Below are 20,742 nucleotides of genomic sequence, written 5' to 3' on the forward strand. Positions count from 1 at the left end.
AATGCCATGTAATACTTAACTTCCCTTGTGATTGCTCTCCTCTATATTTTGTTAGAACAATTAGGAAAAGAAAAAGTTAAAATATTAAATTTTGTTAATATAATTATCTGGGAAAATTAGACTATACTGCCACAGTCATGTGGTCCATAATCGGTCATTTGGAAGGCAGACCCAAAATCTAATTTTTCATCCCAATATTACCCTCCTTCTTGACCATTCAGAGTAGCCACTCACACACCTGGAAAATCTCTTATTCATAGGGAATTGTGTTATCCCATGGCTGCCCCAGTAAATAATAATCAGATCATCAGTTTCCTTCCCAGGGCATATTTTATAAAGGCCTATGGAGGAGAATAGTTAAGAACCTGGACTCTGGGGTTGTATGACCTAGAGTAAAACCTAGCTCTACCAATTACCAATTTTGTAATACCTTAAGCAAATTAGAGATTTTCATTTCTATAAAATTAATATCAAAATTATACCTATTTGGAGGAATGTTAAGAGAATTAAATGGCTTAATACATGTAATACACCCACCCACCCACCCACCCATGAACACACACAAACAAACCAAAGAAAACTCATTTAACATATGACTAGTTATTCAATATATTTTACTTAGTATTGTTCTAAATTCATGTCTAGGGCTTGTATATAACCAAGTCAGATGTTTTTATGGTTCCTTGACAGTATAAAATGAAGACATATCTCTGTTTTATTTTTCTTCTTTATCTACTCTTTGCTTCTGTATTTCTGCAGTTATTTCTTAAACAAAAGCAAAAGCATAGGCCTGTACGCATGCATGTGCATGCATGTGTGCACTTGTGCACATACACTCACAGACAACATGGACAAATATTTATAAACATATAAACAGGGAAAATTCAGAAATGTGACTCCACCCACAACAAAGTTAGCCTTTTACAACATTAGAGATCTCACTTAGGGATCTCAAACTTAGTTGACCCAAAACTCATCATTCCAAGATGTACCACTTCCTAAATATTCAAGCAATTTTCTTTAAAATAAAGGATACTTTTGGTCTCAAAAATAATTCATGTCCCCAAAAGAAATAAAAATAAGTGTAAAAAACAATGCTAGGAACTAAAACAATAATGTCCCCCCCCCCATTTAAAGTTCTTGAAAACATTTAAATCATATATAGTTCAATTCTCAGCTACAGAACAGCACTGCAAAGAGTTATAAGTTGAGGGGCGCCTGGATGGCTCAGTGGCTTAAAGCCTCTGCCTTCGGTTCAGGTTATGATCCCAGGGTCCTGGGATCGAGCCCCGCATCGGGCTCTCTGCTCAGCAGGGAGCCTGCTTCCTCCTCTCTCTCTCTGCCTGCCTCTCTGCCTACTTGTGATCTCTGTCTGTCAAATAAATAAATAAAAAATCTTTAAAAATTGAAAAAAAAAAAAGAGTTATAACTTGATTGCTCTTGAAACTATTCACTGCAACCTTCCTCCTAGCGATTTTAATTTGTTCCATACCTGGAGACATCCCCCTTTGACTCAAGTTATCCCTTGAGTTACTTAACTTTGTCCCCTCTTTCTTAAAACTTGAAAGACTAGTGACCCATTTTCTTACTACATGCTAACTTTTTAATCTCTTTCAATTTTCCTATATTTCCACAATGCTAGTGATACAACTTTCTTCATAATGACCAGTAACTGCCTTATGATCATTTCAAAAGTCTTCATGATTCTTTCTTTAGAATTTAGGATTAAATTTCAGTTCTACATTTCACTACTTATATGACTGTGATCAATTTATTAAAATCTTGTGAATCTCAGATTTTTACTACTCAGATCTGTTATCAAGAGAACATTCTAAAACATATCTGAAAACACTTTCTACAATAAAATGCCAATAAATGTGATTTCCCTATCTGGCCTTTTCCATTCTATCCTCCTTCCTCCTTTTAAATCTTTAGACCTTGACCCTACTTCTTGAGAATCTGTTTCCTTGACTTCTATGACACCACATGCTTCTGTTCCCTCTTCTTCTTCCACTGCTGCAGCCCTGTTTTCCTGGTTCTGAAATGAAGTAGAATCATATTTAATGGCATTATATGACCTAACCATCAGTTCTTCCCCATATCCCTCCCGCTATTACATGACAATGAAAATCCAAGTTTTTAATTTTAATTCTTCCTTTTGCTATTTGCACAAAGACTTCATCAAGACTCTTTTAGCCCCTTTCTTGGCATGATTCCAGGCATAAACATGACCAAGTAGGTCATTATTTGAGCAAATCAAAATATTGCAGTTAAAAAAAAAAACTGATTATTTTCCTAATACCCTAATAATGAATCAATTTCACTTTATGAGAATAGCTTTAATAGGTCACTTTTCACTTCAAAAACTCTCACTGGCTTGTTCAACCTAATACTAGTATGGTATTACTTAATCGCCTGCTTAATACCTTTTATTCTGGTAAATAATATATAGATGATACCATGTTTATAGATCAAGAAATTCTAATGAAGTGGGTATTTTTCTCTCCATTTCTGAAATGACTGTCAGTAAGAGTAAACAGACTCTGTAAAACTGTAAGACTTTTGATTTGTACTTTGGAAAGTTTCAAAACCTGCTCAACCTACCCTATTTATCACTTTTAAACTAAGATGGGGATCTACTTCCAGGGCCCCTAAAATGGTGTTACCTTGCATTTGTCCTTGAGTCTTGTTTCAATTTTATTGTCTACCTGTCCTCTAATACTGTATTACTCTTTTTTTAAATTAAATTTATTTATTTTTTAAATAAACATATAATGTATTTTTATCCCCAGGGGTACAGGTCTGTGAATCACCAGGTTTACACATTTCACAGTACTCAACACAGCACATACCCTCCCCAATGTCCATATCCCCACCACCCTCTCCTATCCCCCCCACCTGCCCAGCAACCTTCAGTCTGTTTTTTGAGATTGAGTCTTTCATGGTTTGTCTCCCTCCCGATCCCACCTTCTTTCATTTTTATCTTTTCCTACCCCCCAGCCTCCCACAATGCATCTCCACTTCCTCTTGAGTAAAACTGCTCTATGTGTATGACATTCTGGGAAAGAAAAACAAGAACACAAAATAGAGGTTGAAAACAAATGAGCATGGGAAAACTTCTGCAGTGTTAGAAATATTCTATATCGAGACCATGATGGGAAGTTTTGAAACAGTACACTAAAAAGGATGAGTTTTACTGCATGTAAATTATACCTTGATAAATAGCAATTAAAAAAAAAACTGCTTAAAATAACATTTCATTAGTCAGGGTCCTCCAAAGAAACAAACTCAATAATTTGAAAAAGGGAGAAACAGAGTGTGTGCATGTGGGAGAGTGCATGTAGGCCCACCAACATATGTTTTTATATGTATATATTGTCTGTGAAAGATATATAGTTCATATACATTTGTGTGTGTCTATGTATGCATGTATGTATGTATGTGTGTGTGTGCACATATATATGCATGCGCGTGCATGCGCGCGTGCACACACACACACACACACACACATTTTCTGCAGGGTCAATTAGCACACTGGAAACCCAGGGAGCTGAGGTTATGCTTCCAGTCTGAATCCAAAGGCCTGAAAATTAGGAGAATTAATGGTGTAGGGTCCAGTCAGAAGACTGGCAGGCTAGAGACCCAGAAAGAGCCAAAATTTCAGTTTGAGTCTAAAGCCAATGTCCTAGTTTAAAGGAAGTCAGGCAGGAGGAATTCTCCCTTGCTCAGGGGAGTGTTGAGCCTTTTTGTTCTAGTCCAGACAGGAGCTAGTTGGATTAGCCCCACCCACATTAAGGAGGACAATCTGCTTTACTTAGTCTACCAGTTTAAATGTTAACCTCATCCAAAACACTCAGAATAATGTCTAAGTATCTGGGAATTGTGGCACAATCAAGTTGATACATAAAATACCATAACCATTCATATTTATAACCCTTAATATTAAACATCTTAGCTCTTAATATTAGTGCAACTCCACCTGTCAGACTTAGCTTTTTACCATACTGAAACTAACTACATTTATTTCAGCCCATCTGATATCTTTATTTCTCCTGTAGTTATCTTGCTTATTGGGACATATTTCTACTCTCTCATTCCTAATTTTCATTACCTGGAAAGCCACCTTCTTTAGTACTGAGTGAAATTCTAAATTTTTAAGATTTAGTTTCATAATTGCTAACTTTAACATGTGAAAATAAAATAAATTATCTGTATATTAATAATTGTGGCATTTGTGAGGAATATTCTAATAAAAATCATGATTTCTTGAAGGACAATACTCATTAATAGAAAGAGTTTGAAAAATTTGGTGTATTTTTAAATAACTAAATGATCAGGGAAAAGAGAGAGAAGACAAAATAATTTTGTATGTATGATTTCAGTCATGTTTGAAGTTAGTATTTTCCCAAGATAAATCTCTTTATCCTCATAACAAAATTACATAGTATTAAAAATAAAATTTACATAATCAGTTATATAGACTCTAAATAACTGGCCAAGTTCAAAATATAAGTACTGATTAGATGATCATAGCCCATCTTTGTAACATTGGTCATGTAGAATTCTCTTGTTATCAGTAGCAGTGTTACTTGGGAAAGGTTTAAAAGTTACACTTAAGATTCACTCAGATATTATTTCCCACATTTTAACACATATTTACTAAAAATCACTGGTTATTACAACCTACATTTGTCGAATTCATTTATATACTATTCAAATTGTTTCTAGGAGTTATTACTAATACCAGTAACACACAAGCCTCTACCTTGTGGTCTAAACCAAGACTACTATTATATTATTTACTATAAGGTAAATATAATTCAGACAGAAATTAACTGTATATGAAATAAGTGGGTAATCTTTAGAGAATGCAGTTTTTAAAAAATTAAATTTACATGAGAAACTGGAATCTGTAGTAGTAATTATGTATTTTTTTTCTTTTTTTGCATTTTCAGTAGAAAGATTATGATGCTTTGATAACCAGAGTGTCCCTCCATGGAAAGTGAATGCCAGGAAAAAATATATGACAAACATATAACTTATAGCTTCCATGCTACTGAGTAAAGGACCTGTTTTACTTCAAAGAGAGCTAAAGAATACTAATAAGAAAATAGCACTTGTGATTTAAGGCTGACATTAAAGATCAATTCATTAGAAAGAAACTGTAAAATAATATACACACTATATACATATTACATAGATATGTATTTGTGAGTATATATTACATATACATATTTATATGTACATATTACATAGAGAGAGAGCAATTATCTACACTGGAATTGAGCCAGAGCTGAAGGATTAGCAAACATATTCTAATTAATTAGTTGATAAAGAATTAATAATCCAAATTGTCACACTAATTTTATATTACTACCGTATCTCATTGCAAAATTCCACACCCAAATCGAAACATTATATTTCTAAAGAAGTTGATGGTTGATTATATTCATTTCTTACAAAATGTTAAGAATATATTTTTATTATGGTTAGGCAAAGTATATAGTTGTTGTCTGTACTTTTGAAATCAGATGATGTCCGATGTTTAAAGTGTCTAAGACACACTGAAATAATACTCACTGAAAATATTATTAATTTAAATATTATTGCATTAATTTATTGCATTATACATAATAAATAAGTATTATGCATTTGGAATACCAAAAATAAGTTTTTAACAATCTTTGCATTATTCTTAATAATCTGTATTAATAATCTGAATATACAAGTGATAAAAATCATAAGAAACATTTCTATAAATTTGGATTCATCTGTTCTTAAAATATGCAAATTTGGACTAAGCTTTTGAAGTACTTTTTATTTCAAAACCAAATACCAAAATTAAGGTTTTTGCATTCTTTCTTTAAAGATTTTATTTATTTATGTGAGAGAGAGAATGAGAGAGAGTACATGAGAGGAAAGAAGGTCAGAGGGAGAAGCAGACTCCGTGCTGAGCAGGGAGCCCAGTGTGGGACTTGATCTTTGGACTCCAGGATCATGACCTGAGCTGAAGGCAGTTGCTTAATCAACTGAGCCACCCAGGTGCCCAGATTTCTGCATTTTCCATTTGAAAATATAAATCAATTGTTTACTTATGGAAGAGTAAAAAGAGGTTCAGAAAATTTCCTCACAGCATTTAATATAGATACTGGCATAAGAGTACTGTGGACAAATGCATGAACATTTCAAGTAACGTAGTTTGATAAAAATTTTTTTTCTAGTAATTGATATTTGAGACATCCTTTTGAAATCTGACTAGGATAAATACATGAAACAATTTCAAGTTTAATCTTTTGATATTTTTTAATTAAGATAACTTTAGAAAGATTTTTTAAAATATTTATTTATTTATTTATTTGACAGACAGAGATCACAAGCAGGCAAAGAGGCAGGCAGAGTGAGAGGGGGGAAGCAGACTCCCCGCTGAGCAGGGAGCCTGATGTGGGGCTGGATCCCAGGACCTTGGGATCATGACCTGAACCAAAGGCAGAGGCTTTAACCCACTGAGCCACCCAGGAGCTCCTTCAGTCATCTATTATTGGTATCTTCAATTTAATATTTGGATGCCTAGGAAAATCATTTCTTTCTGTAAGGATATTTGTTTTCTATAGCTCTCTACCTACTTATTCAATAAGTGTTACAGTTAGTAGCCATAAGTTAATGATTAAAATTCAATAAACAAAAATTTTATTATTCTTAAAACTGAATAATGAGCAGTTAGTCACTCATTTTTCCCAGTGTAGCAGATTATATATATACATATAGTTAGAATGAAGATGTCAGTTGCCTGTAGGTACCAAATTTCAACTCATTTCATTCAGCATTTTCTTTAATTGTCTGTTAGAACTGCTTGAACCTTCATGTCCTGGAAAAACAATCACATTCCATAACTTTGTCTGGGATTGTTGGAAGTGGAAGTATGTGTGTTTCCTTATGGCTTTCTCTTGTGATTCCCAGCTCCAGTTTTTTTACCTCTACTAAATTTTCCATCTTTGTCTCTGATTCCTATTCAGGTTACATTTTTCAGACTACATTGGTTACCAGTAGATGTTACTTAAATTCCTGACTTTTCAAAATACCATTAAAACAAAGCTACGGACTAACACATTACTGAAGATTTGAGAAAATGATGAAAACTAATAGCATAGTTCTATATAAGGAGCAACTGAAAGCTGAATATTAGCCATTCTTAAACTACATTGTACTGACCATTTTTCACCTTGGCATATTTCTTGCTGACACCTTCCTCTACAGTCCAGATCTGACATAACTGTCCATATTTCTTGCTCTGTTCTTCCACCACCTTTTCCCAGTTGCCCATATATGCCAATTTTTTCTTTTATTACTCTGAAAAATAATTATCTTTTACTTTATTTCTTATCTAGCATAAGTTCCTTGGTATATTCTAAGTTCATGGACAAATAGGCCTTTTATTCATTTAAAAAAATCATTTACTCCACAGCATAATTATGACACTTTCCTAGATAATATAAGTGAGTTGTATTTTTCTTAAATAGTATATTTCACCATATATTTTTTTAAATTTTTTTGTACTATCTTTAATTCTTTTTTTTTTTTACGATTTTTTATTTATTTATTTGACAGACAGAGAACAGAAGTAGGCAGAGAGAGCGAGGAGGAAGCAGGCTACCCACGGGGCAGAGAGCCCGATGTAGGGCTCGATCCCAGCACCCTGGGATCATGACCTGAGCCGGAGGCAGAGGCTTTAACCCACTGAGCCACTCAGGTGCTCTCATCATAAATTTATATGATAAAATCTTTGTGAGCTTTATTAAATATACTTCTCTATGAGTGAAGTCATCTATCTCAATATGTGTTTTGAAGTTTGCATTCAAAGTAATATTTGATCTTATTTAATGCAGATTCTTGAAAGTTCAGTGACTGCTTAACTGAATACATCATACGCTTTCTCATTCAGATAATGGAGAATAAGAGGAAAGTTAATAAAATGAACTTGATTGAAATGATAATTTAAAATACACTATATGGCATTCCATAAACTATACTAAGATTAGATACACAAAATAACTAAAATACTCTGTATTCAAATAAGAAATTGTGACTTCCTACAAAAATGGTAAAAACAAGTAAATTGAACACTGTATCCTTCCATAAAAGAAAAAAAAATCTTATGTTTTTTAAAAAAATAGTAGAGTAGCATGAAGTTTTATTGGGTCACATTATGCTATAAAGTATAATCACAGACATTACGTTATTCACAATCATCAACAATTAACGGTTAATATATGGCTTCACAGGTGAATCTACTAAACATTTAAAGAAAATTTAATGCTTTCCAAAAAAGTAAAGAAGAAGGAGTATTTTGAAACTTATTTTATGAGGCCAGCATTACCCTGGCACCAAAGATAAAGACATTACGAGATAAGAAAACTGTAAGCCAATGTCACTGATGAACATAAATGCAAAAGTTGAACTGAATATTAGCAAACAGAATTCAAAAGCACACTGAGAGGATATACAGCACCACTGAATGGAATTTATTCTTGTGATGCAAACATGTTTTAACGTATACATTAAACAGGATATACCATAATAACAGAATCAAGGATAAAAACCATATGACCATCTCAATAAATGCAGAAAAAAACAACAATCCAACAACTTTTTATGATAAAAAATGTCAACAAATGCGGTATAGAAAAAATGTATACCAACATAAAAAGGACTGTATATGACAAGCCCACAGCTAATATCATATCCAATAGTGAAAAGCTGACATCTTTCCCACTAAGCTCAAAAGCAAAATAAAGATGTGCATTCTTGACCACACCGTCTTTGGGGTGATTCATGGTGGACGTTTTGAGGGCAGCTGACCTGCATCCTGCGTGTCCCGGACCGCCTCCCGTGGAAGCCTGAGCCGGCCGTGTAGCTTTCTCCCTTTATCTCATAACCATGTCCACCAACAAGAATGCTAATTCACCAGCTGCCCGCCTTAACAGATTCAAGAACAAGGGGAAAGACAGTACAGAAATGAGGCGGCGTCGAATAGAAGTTAATGTGGAGCTGAGGAAAGCGAAGAAAGATGACCAGATGCTGAAACGGAGAAACATAAGCTCGTTTCCCGATGATGCTACCTCTCCACTGCAGGAAAACCGCAACAACCAGGGCACTTTAAATTGGTCGGTTGATGACACTGTCAAGGGCATAAATAGCAACAATTTGGAAAGCCAGCTCCAGGCTACTCAAGCTGCTAGGAAACTGCTTTCTCGGGAAAAGCAGCCCCCCATAGACAACATAATCTGCCGGGCTGGTTTGATTCCAAAATTTGTGTCCTTCTTGGGCAGAACTGATTGTAGTCCCATTCAGTTTGAACCCACTTGGGCTCTCACCAACATTGCTTCCGGGACCTCCGAACAGACCAAGGCTGTGGTCGACGGAGGCGCGATCCCAGCGTTCATTTCCCTGTTGGCATCTTCCCACACCCACATCAGCAAACAGGCTGTGTGGGCTCTAGGAAACATTGCACGGGACGGTTCCATTTTTCGAGACTTGGTTATCAAGTATGGTGCAGTTGATCCGCTTCTGGCTCTCCTCGCGGTTCCTGATATGTCATCCCTAGCGTGTGGCTACTTACATAACCTCACTTGGACACTTTCAAACCTTTGTCGCAACAAGAACCCCGCACCCCCGCTAGATGCCGTTGGTCAGATTCTTCCTACCTTAGTTCGTCTCCTGCATCACGATGATCCAGAGATCATCGGCAGATGCCTGCTGGGCCATCTCCTACCTGACGGATGGTCCAAACGAATGGATTGAAATGGTCGTGAAAACAGGAGTTGTGCCCCAGCTTGTGAAGCTTCTAGGAGCTACTGAATTGCCCATTGTGACTCCTGCGCTAAGAGCCATAGGAAATATTGTCACTGGGACAGATGGACAGACTCAGGTTGTAATAGACGCAGGAGCACTTGCTGTCTTTCCCAGCCTGCTACCGAACCCCAAAACTAATATTCAGAAGGAAGCCACATGGACAATGTCAAACATCACAGCTGGCCGCCAGGACTAGATACAGCAAGTTGTGAATCACGGATTAGTCCCATTCCTCATTGGTGTTCTCTCTAAGTCAGAATTTAAGACACAAAAGGAAGCTGTCTGGGCTGTGACCAACTATACAAGTGGAGGGACAGTTGAACAGATTGTATACCTCGTCCATTGTGGCATAATAGAACCATTGATGAACCTCTTAACTGCGAAGGATACCAAAATTATTCTGGTCATTCTGGATGCTATTTCCAACATCTTTCATGCTGCTGAGAAACTAGGTGAAACCAAGAAACTTAGTTTAATAATTGAAGAATGTGGAGGTTTGTACAAAATCAAGGTTCTACAAAACATGAAAATGAGTCTGTGTACAAAGCTTCATTAAACTTGATTAAGAAGTATTTCTCTGTAGAGGAAGAGGAAGAGGAAGATCAGAATGTTGTGCCAGGGGCGCCTGGGTGGCTCAGTGGGTTAAGCCGCTGCCTTCGGCTCAGGTCATGATCTCAGGGTCCTGGGATCGAGTCCCGCATCGGGCTCTCTGCTCAGCAGGGAGCCTGCTTCCTCCTCTCTCTCTCTCTGCCTGCCTCTCTGCCTACTTGTGATCTCTCTCTGTCAAATAAATAAATAAAATCTTTAAAAAAAAAAAAAAAAAGAATGTTGTGCCAGAAACTACCTCTGAAGTCTATACGTTCCAGGTTCAGGATGGCACTGCTGGGACCTTCAACTTTTAGCTTGTATAACCGATGCAGAAAGTTGTTTGTGGTGTGCTTTGTTTGGTAGAAGTTTGTCTTACTGTTTCTCTACTAAGAACTCTTTTTAAATGTGTTTTGTTATTGTAGCACTTTTTACAACAAAACTCTACTTGACCAGTTCCAAACTGTAAAAACTGTATGAAGCTCCTTCTCCCAGTGAGTTTCTTATTTCTATGTGGACTCTCCTCTCTTGCATGTCCTGTAAATAAAGATTAAATTCCACCCTTAAAAAAAAAAAATGCCCATTCTCATCATTTCTATTCAACATAGTACTGGAAATTGTAGCCAGAGGAATTAGGTAAGAAAAATAAATGGTATCCAAATCAGAAAGGAAGAGATTAAATTGTCTCTGCAGACAATATGATCTTACATACAGAAAATTCTTAAGACTCCACCAAAAAGTTATTAGAACTAATAAAACAATTCTGTAAAAGAACAAAGCTGGAGACAACACACTTCCTAATTTCAAACTACATTACAGAAATTGGGTAAACAAAACAGTATTATATTGGCAGAAAGGGATATATAGACCAGTATAATAGAACAGAGAGCCCAGAAATAAACTCTCACATATACAGTCAACTAACCTTTAAAAACTGTGCCAAGAATACACAATGGGAAAAGGATAGTCTCTTCAATAAATGGTACTGGATAAACTGAATATTCATATGCAAAAGAGTAAAACTAGACCATTATCATAAATCGTATACAAAAACCAACTCAAAATTGATTAAAGACTTAAGTGTAAGACCTGCAATCATAAAATTTCTAGACAAAAACTGAGAAAAAGGGACGCCTGGGTGGCGCAGTTGGTTGGACGACTGCCTTTGGCTCAGGGCATGATCCTGGAGTCCCGGGATCGAGTCCCACATCGGGCTCCCAGCTCCATGGGGAGTCTGCTTCGCTCTCTGACCTTCTCCTCGCTCATGCTCTCTCTCACTGTCTCTCTCTCTCAAATAAATAAATAAAATCTTTAAAAAAAAAAACTGAGAAAAAATTCATTGCTATTGGTCATAACAATGAGTTTTTGAATAGGACATTAAAAGCATAGGCAACAAAAACAAAAACAGAAAACTGACACTACATCAAACCAGAAAGCTTCTTTTTTTTTTTAAGATTTTATTTATTTATTTGACAGAGACAGCACATGCATGGGGAGCAACAGACAGAGGAAGAGGGAGAAGCAGCTTCCCACTGAGCTAGTGAGCCAGACGTAGGGCTTGATCCCAGGATCCTGGGATCATGACACTCCAGCTGAAGGCAGACACTTGACCACTGAGCCACCCAGATGCCCCTAGAAAGCTTCTGTACATCAAAGAAAGCAACCAACAAAAAGGCAATCGGGACGCCTGGGTGGCGCAGTTGGTTAAACGACTGCCTCCGGCTCAGGGCGTGATCCTGGCGTCCCGGGATCGAGTCCCACATCAGGCTCCCAGCTCCATGGGGAGTCTGCTTCTCCCTCTGACCTTCTCCTCGCTCATGCTCTCTCTCACTGTCTCTCTCTCTCAAATAAATAAAATAAAATCTTAAAAAAAAAAAAAAAGGCAATCTATGGAATGGGAGAAAATATTTGCAAACCATGTATCTGATAAGGGATTAATACACAATATATATAAAGAACTCATGTAACTTAATAGTGAACAAACAAAACAATTCAATTAAAAAAATGGATAAGGATCTAAATAGACATTTTATTTTTGTTTTTGTTTTTTGTTTAACAAAAACAAAAGGAACAGATATATATGTAAACAAAACAAAACAGATAACTATGTAAAAAAAGCAAACACAAAACAAAACATGTAAATGTGTTCAACATCACTAATAATCATAGAAATGCAAGTCAAAACCACAATGAGATAGCGCTTCACTCCTGATAGGTGGCTATAAGAAATAACAGTTGCTGTTGAAGAAGGCAACCATTTTGTATACTGTCACTGGGAATGTAAATTGGTATAGTCACTACTGAAAACATTACGCAGTTTCCTTAAAACAATTAGAAATAGAACTACCATAAGGGTACCTGGGTGGCTAAGTCCCTTACACATTTGACTCTTGATTTCACTCAGGTCATGATCTTGCAGGTTGTAAGATTGAGCCCTATGCTGGGTTCCATGTTCAGTGAGGTGTCTGCTTGACATTCTCTCTGTCCTTCACCCTCTGCCCCTCCCTACCACTCTCTCTCTCTCTCTCTCTCTCTCAAATAAGTAAAATATTTTAAAAACTAGAACTACAATATGATTCAGCATTCTTACTTCTGGGTATATAACCAAAGGAAATGAAATCACTATCTTAAAGAGTTATCTGCGCTCCCATACTCACTGCAGATATGGAAACAATTTAGATGCCCATGAAAGGATAATGGATAAAGAAAATGTCATATATATAATGGAATATTATTCAGCTATAAAAGGAAATCCTGCTGTTTGCAACAACATGGATAAAAATCTGGACATTAGGCTAACTGAAATAAACTAGACAGAGAGAGATAATTACTGCATGATCTTACTTATATATGGAATATAAAAAAGTTTGAACTCATAGTAACAGAGAATAGAGCAGTCACTTCCAGGAAATGAGGGTAGGGTGGGGCCAGAGTAAACGGGAAGATATTGGTCAAAGGGTAAACACTTTCACTTTTAAGATGAATGAGTTCGTTGGATCTAATGTACAGCATAGTAAATATAGTTAATGTACTGTATACTTGAAATTTGCTGAAAGTAGATCTTAACTATTCTTAACATACATTAAAAAAAGAAGATGCATACATGTGAGGTGATGGGTGTGTTAATTAACTTGATTTCAGTAATCATTTCACAATGGATATATATATTAAATCATCATGTTGCACACCTTTGAAAATATAAATAAATAAATGGTATTTCTCCAATTGTATTTTTACTTATAAATGCTCTGTAAGGAAAATAATTAGGATTACTTGTCTAATATTTTCATTTGACAGTTTATATATTTAAAATGAGAAGTGGTTATAATATATAATTTTATCCCTATTTGAAATCTATGTAGAATGCATAAATCTGGGATTTCTCAGCCATGTAAATACCAATCGCAATATTAAAAGCTCCTCGGGAGAACCTTCTTCTCTCAATACTTCCTTCTATCAAAAACAGAAGCAACTTCTATTTCTTGTGTTAATAATTATGGAACTTATATTTTCCCATTGTGTCAAGAAGGCATACCTTACATAGCTCATTGTTCTTTTTTTTTTTAAAAGATTTTATTAATTAATTAATTTATTTATTTATTTATTTATTTGGGAGAGAGAGCACAGAAGGAGAATGAGAGGGAGAAGGAGGACTCCCTGCCAAGCAGAGAGTTGGTTGCAGGGCTCAATTCCAGGACCTTGAGATCATGTCCTGAACTGAAGGCAGAAGCTTAAGGGACTGGGGCACCTACGTACCTTACAGCCCATTGTTCTTAAACTGCTTCATAACATAACATAACTTCATACATATTCTTTCCCAAGAAGAATACACTAACATAAACAAAACAAAACAGTTAAAACGATCAGCCAGATAATAATCCAGGAAAATAATTAAGCTTTTTTAGTTCCTCAAGTTTATCTGTGAACCCTGCTTTCATTTCCTTTTGTGAGTGATTTCAATCTTGCCAAGGCAATTCTAGTGTCACCCTACCTTTTAGGTCATTCCTTAATATCCAGTTCCTTACTGAGCTACATGTATTCACAGAAATTCTCCATACTCTCAATCTGTCCTTTCCTTTCTGCATTAAAATTTATAAGATAAGATTTAGATTATCTATAAATGCATACAACTAATTCAATCTAGAAAATCAATTATTTTAAAATAATGTAATATAGAGCCAATTTTGTGATCATAGTTTAATATTTCAAGGAGGATTTTTGAAAGTTATTAAAAAGTACTGTACACAAGGTACAAAGGGGATCTTTACAATTGGCCTTCTTAGCACATTTTAATTTAAATTAAATATGCAACAAATTGCCAAAATCTAGCAAGATAACAATTTTGAGAGATTTAACAGGGACAACATAAGAACACTAAGTTCTTTTACTATTCCAATCTATATTATATTTAGTTTTTATCTGACCAAGAAAAGATCTGTTAAAATTTATTTTTAACTTATTTTGATGATTTCTTTAGTATATTCTGAATACTTTCTTCCCTTTAATAGAGATCCAACCTGATTTTGATATATGTTTAAATTTTGTTTAAGTACCAAAACACAAACTACGTAAGGTATAAACATTTGAACAGTTTTTCCATTACAATTTAATTCAAGGAAGTCCTCAGAAAAGAGCCAGTTAAACATACATTTAGAGGCTAATAGCCTTTATAAATGCCTAATTTTAGTTTTTATCAGGTCTTTCTACACTTGTCATTGATGCAAAACTTGAACTATGATTATCACTGTCGTGCAGATAAAATATATATTTATTTTTCCATTCTTCAGTGATATATGAGATAAATCATTAGAACTACAGAAATACCTGTTAGATACTAAAGTAAACCACTGATTTCAGCTGCCAAGTCATCTCATTTAACTCAAAAGGAGAAAACTTTGGCTTCTGACTCTGTATTTTTGTTTCTTTAGCTAATGACAACTGAATCTCGACTGCCTGGGTGTGCAAAGATGATGGATACTGTTCCAAGGCTTGTATTCTTTTTTGTAAAATGCTGAAATTTGCTTACCCATTATCACTCAGGCTATGAGTTATGGATGTGCAGTTTTTTCCTTCTCTGGGATTAAAGTCTCTCTCAAAGCACAAATTAATGTACTTTTTGTCTATTGTGTGAGTAGGGTCTAATATATATGGTAATTTGGCTCATACTAGTTGATAGAATTCATTTTACGTGAAGATAATAAGCATGAATTTCAAAATTAAATTTCCCAATTGGATACTTGTTGGACAAATGCATTGATTTAAATTTATTCCCATCACTTACAGATACTTTATGCCCAGGCTAGCATAATTTACACAGCATACTTCCAGTATTCTTTGGTGTACATTGACATCTAGAGAGGTTTTTTTTTTTTTTTTTTAATTTTCCCGCATAAACTGCATATATGTAGTCAACTGTCAAGCTCCTTCTCTTTTTAGATCAACTTTTTTGGGGGGGTTTCATTTTTTGTCAGACATTATTTAGTTTGTAATCATTCTTGGAAATTTTCTCATCTTATTTTAGACAATGAAGACTCTTGAACTCTTAGTTTTTCTCCATAAATTTCAGATCTTGACTAATTTCAGATATTGTTCCTACTGATACTTCTTTCAACATGTTTTACATACTTACATACCCAAACACACTCATAGGTTCACTTTTCCCCCTTCTTCAGGTAATTACATTAAAGTCCTCAACAAAATTACATTTCCTTAATCATTATAAATTGTGCTAAAGCTTTATGTGTTGTATCAAAGAAAAAAATTGCACCAGACAAATTTCAACTGGTTAGGAAAACTTTACTAAGACTGCAGCAATATTTTTATATTTATATCTCTTTCTGTTTATATATTTATAACATAAATTGCATATATTATATATGTTTATAATATAAATTGCATATGTTACATATGTTTATAATATAAACTAATATATATTTATATATTTATATCTCTTTTGAGAGACAGAACACCATCTAAACTCAACTTTGATGAAACAAAAAGCAAGGATGTTTTAAGAGCTCATAACTAGGGTTAAAGTACTGGAGAATGTTATGGAGGAGGTTAGTCAATGGAGTATGTGGTACACATTGAGTTATTACTAAGTCTGCAAATGTTTTCTCTGATGGAGCCGTCTGTGTTTGCTAGTTGGTGCCCATCAGAAACTAGGCTACTCCCCTCCCATTCTGACTGGGATGTGGGGACACAATCTTTCTTGATAACTACATTTCAAAGGAATGGCGTTTAGGTCCTTGAGAAACACATTCCTGAGTCAAAAATCCCACAAGAGGATTTATGAAGATTTACATCTAAAAGGGGCAGAGAAAGAATTTAAAATGACAAGTTTTCTAAAGAAAATGTTCTAAGAAAAGAGAGGTCAGGTCCTAGAGTCAGAAAGAAACCCATTTAAAGTTTAGTCAAGCTGAGGGAAATGTTAATACACTAACTAGAATATTTAATATTTATTAATATTTATTTTATTCTTTTGAGTACCTGTCTCTTAGGCATAGAATTTTCAACTATGTCAGGTTACCACTTTGCCTTAACAAAAACAATGTAAATTTCACAAAGCAGCCTTTTGTTCTACATTCTAAACAACCAGAAGATGTCTGACGTATGATTAATGTTCAATAAATGTCAGCTGATACTAGTCTTTACAATTCTTCAAGAGATGACATAGATATTCAAAATAATTTTTGCCACTACATTATTATTATGACATATGACCTTCATACTAAATATTCAAACAAGTTTTGTATTCAAAGAGAGAAGAGTACCAGGAAAAAGACTACAAAGTAGAATATGTTGCAGAATCAGTGAATAACATTTAATGCCAAAATGGTTTATTAAGACCCTATACTTATATTTTTTATCCTCTCCATTTTAATTCTTCATTTTCTTACCTATCCTCCATCAATAGTCATGTTGTTTAAAATAACAACTCTGATCATACCACTCCTCTGATTAAAAGTACCTCTCTCTTTCTCTCATACTACTTCACATTTACTAACTCTTAATATTCCTCAAAATAACCCTATGAAGTAGCCCTATTACTGTCCCCATATTTACAGGTATAAAATCTGAAGTACAGAAAAGTTAAGTAACTTCCCCTAAGCCACACAGCTACTAAGTGTTAAGAGCTAGATTCTATGAACAAGGTCTGGTTTCAGTCTGTGATCTTAACTACCACCCCAAGTGAATCTAACAACTTCATCTTGGCCTACAAGGCTCTTCATGATCTAGACCCTGCCTACATTTTCATCATCTTTTGGTTCTCCTCCCTGTCTAATATGATTTAGCACCACCAGATGCCTTGCTGTTCTCAAACACACTAAGTCCCTTCCTGCCTTAGACCCTTAATTTAATCTAACCCTTACCCCTGCAAGCATCTTTCTCTCCCCTAACATTGTATGCGAACTGAACCCTTATCCTTCAGACCTCAGCCTAAAGATCGCTTCCCTAATACTTATCCAAATATTTCCTTACCTTCCTCTCATCTCTACTGCTCCATCTTCTTGAATTTATTCCCTACATCCTTTCTTATCACAACTTTTAATTAATATTTGCTTCTTTGTGTATTTATTCTCTGATTCTTCTCTAAACTTTAAGCTTAATAAAGACAAGGAACATATCACCAATGTGTATCTGGTTTTTAGCATATGACTTCAATAAATGCATAAATAAATGAAATACAGTTATGAGTTCAATAAAATTTATAAACATATGTAATTAAATACAAAAATAAAAAATGCATATAAACACAAAGAACAGCAATGATGAGTTTTGTTTTGTTTTCTGTCAGGCTACAACAAGCTGAAGGTAAAGCTGAGGTTGCAAATAACAATTATTTTTTTACTCGACTACGGTATTAGTTAGACCTAGTCGAGTTCAAATTCTACCACCAAAAAAGAAGGAGTGAATGAAGTAAATTCTGTATCCTTCACAACCTAGATCCTAGTTTCTAGTGTGTTTAAGTGGATTACAGCAACTTCAAAGTAGCTGGAGGCCTTCTACTTCTGCTGTTGTCATTACCAAGTTCTGAAACACCACTGCCAAGCAAATGTTTCTCTAGGGCTTTGTCTAAGATTAGTTGAATGTAGTTGTGTGCTAATATTCAGTTTGTTTCTTTAATATTCCACCCCTTCCCTCTTCTTTGACAGTGAAACTACAGCTATTTTCATCCTTTTTGTACCCTAGACCCTATAGAAAATCTGCTCAACCAAAACCTTCTTGACAAGTTAAATAGTTCAAACCAAACAATACCTCATTACAGTCCAACAGGTTTTTTTGTTTTGTTTTGTTTTGTTTTTTTAATAGATCCTTTTGTTCTCCTTCTTCTTTTAGCCTGGGGAATTGACAGAGAGCAAATCCATCCTCCTGCCTTTGTTTCCCAGTGGAATAAAGCTGAGTAAACTCTGAAAGGAGGATCTGGCAAGGGTTACTATACTCCCTCCCTGTTGGAAGCCCATTTTCTTATTCCTTTCTCCTGATAGGCTCCTTACCTCTAAGTTTGATTGGCAAATTTAAAGGATTTTCCCCCTTTCTTTAAATCTTTTGCTATATAATCATAATCTAAGTGTTTCGGAATTGGAGAATAATCAGAGTTCAAAAAATTAAAGCTTCTTGGAAGCGATAAGATTTAAGAGGGAAAAACAAAAAGAAGCATGGAAAAGGACAGATTTTGTGATTCAAAAATGAGTGCATGTTATATTCATGTCACTAGACTGGGGTTGGTAGAAAAGTGAGATAAACATAATAGGATCAAGGGAAACAGATGAGTTTATAGGACATGAAAGGAGTCTGAATTTACAAATGTAGTTTCATAGAAGTTAAGGATTCAGCTTTGGAGTCAAACAGCTTGAGTTTGGATTTTAACTCTGTGGCTAACTGACTTTGTGATTTTGTCAAGATACTTAAACCCTGCGAGGTTCAGTATGCTTATATTAGTAATCTTATTATATATGCCTCAGATTGATAGAAATACATATAATTACATGCTAAAGCACTTACTGATTATTGATGCCCCTTCATTCTCCTCACCGTTGCTATCATTATCAGAGTTACTATTTGATCCAAAAGGTGACTAGGGACAACTACACTTAGCTGAATAGGAGGAGCACTCATCAAAAACCTCCAAGTAGTACAGTGTATTACACAGAAGGTATTTAATAAGCATTTAATGAGTAAATAAATAAAAGTTGTAGCATGTAGACTACTTAGGGGAAGTTTGTTAAGAACATGTCCATCATGTGATATTTAATATTAAAAAACATGCAAAGGATATTGTTCTAAGCAACATAGCAATGGAATTAAACAGAGATTCATAATTACTTTCTATCCTATCCCTTGCCATAGAAGAGTGATGGACAAGGATCTGAATATGGCTGAACATGGTCATTGTTGGTTTTTGTTGTTCCCATGCTCACCAATTAAAAAGTGTAAGCACTGCCCTAAGAAGTCAAATATAGGTATTATAATATATATATACATATATATAGTCTTACTGTATGTAGTATTTTTATAAGGAAAACTTTGAATAAAGGAACAATTTAAGAATCTGTATACATTTTTAAATGAAGTAAATAAATAATCAGACTTCATGGGCTTTAGATTTCCCAGAGACAGACTGAATAAACTAAAGGAGAATTTCCTGACACTCCAAGCTCTAAAAATCACTGCGAAGGACTTTTTTTATTCTTTGATCTTCATTATACACTGTAGGGGAGATGGAAGAAACAGCCTCAGAAGCTGAATGGAATGGGCTGTGGCACTTTGTGTTATAATGCCAATATCAATTCCCCAAGTCTACTACACTAGGGATTTTTAACTTGAAGGCTGACACATGAAGTGATAATGGCCTTTCAACTGCCTCCAAAGCATGCTCAGGCTCCCTGTTTTTAGAGCTCTATGACTCTGTCAGCAAGTAATTTTGCAGGCTTATGCTTAGGGAAAAGGATTCATGGACAGTGTTAGGCTCTGCAACTGTAATAAAATGCTCTTTGAATGAACACAAGGTTTCCTTGACATATATTAGAATCTGACCTTTAAAAATTTTTTTAAACTCTAAACTGAATGTGAATTATTTGACCTCTATATCTTGTTATTTGGCCCCCAGGAATTTGAAGTATGTATATCAGGTAGCAGAAGATATCTATTCAAAGAAGGGAAAGTAATTTTTTTCCCCTAAAGAAAATGGAGTTTGAATGGCCAAAACTTCCTGGAAGCTCAAAAGGAATCCCCATATAGAATTGATTAAAAACCATAATAACTTTCATAATGAAAAGATTATACTGGATTTGGTGGTATTGCAAT

The 20,742-nt window shown here is 34.9% G+C and overlaps 1 pseudogene; it reads left to right on the forward strand.

Moving 5' to 3' along the window:
• The first annotated feature begins 8,658 nt into the window (after positions 1-8,658).
• On the forward strand, positions 8,659-10,998 carry LOC122909519 (annotated as a pseudogene).
• The last annotated feature ends 9,744 nt before the right edge of the window (positions 10,999-20,742 follow it).

This window comes from Neovison vison, chromosome 1 (genome assembly GCF_020171115.1).
Source record: "Neovison vison isolate M4711 chromosome 1, ASM_NN_V1, whole genome shotgun sequence".
Taxonomy (NCBI): domain Eukaryota; kingdom Metazoa; phylum Chordata; class Mammalia; order Carnivora; family Mustelidae; genus Neogale; species Neogale vison.